Below are 376 nucleotides of genomic sequence, written 5' to 3'. Positions count from 1 at the left end.
GGTGCACAGGTGTTTTGGAGGGTCTAGGGTGGTGGTTTTGGAGTCCAGGGGGTGAGTTTAGGGCCCAAGTAGGCTTTTTTGGGGGGCTGGGTGTTTGGTTTTGGGGTCCAGGGGGTTGTTTTGGGGGTCCAGGTCGTGATTTTAGGGGCCAAGTAGGTTTTTTGGGGTTCAGGGTGTTGTTTTTGGGGTGCACAGGTATCTTTGAGGGACCAGGGGGTTGTTTTTCAGGGTCTGGGGGATTGTTTTTGGGGTCTAGGGTGGTGGTTTTGGGGTCCAGGGGGTGAGTTTAGGGCCCAAGTAGGTTTTTGGGGGGACTGGGGGTTTGGATTTGGGGGTCTAGGTCATGAGTTTAGGGCCCAAGTAGTAGTTTTTTGGG

Source organism: Chaetura pelagica, unplaced genomic scaffold (assembly GCF_000747805.2).
Source record: "Chaetura pelagica isolate M959 unplaced genomic scaffold, ChaPel_1.0 scaffold1448, whole genome shotgun sequence".
Classification (NCBI taxonomy): Eukaryota; Metazoa; Chordata; class Aves; order Apodiformes; family Apodidae; genus Chaetura; species Chaetura pelagica.
The sequence above is the reverse complement of the archived record's forward strand: the minus strand, read 5'-3'. Positions refer to the sequence as shown.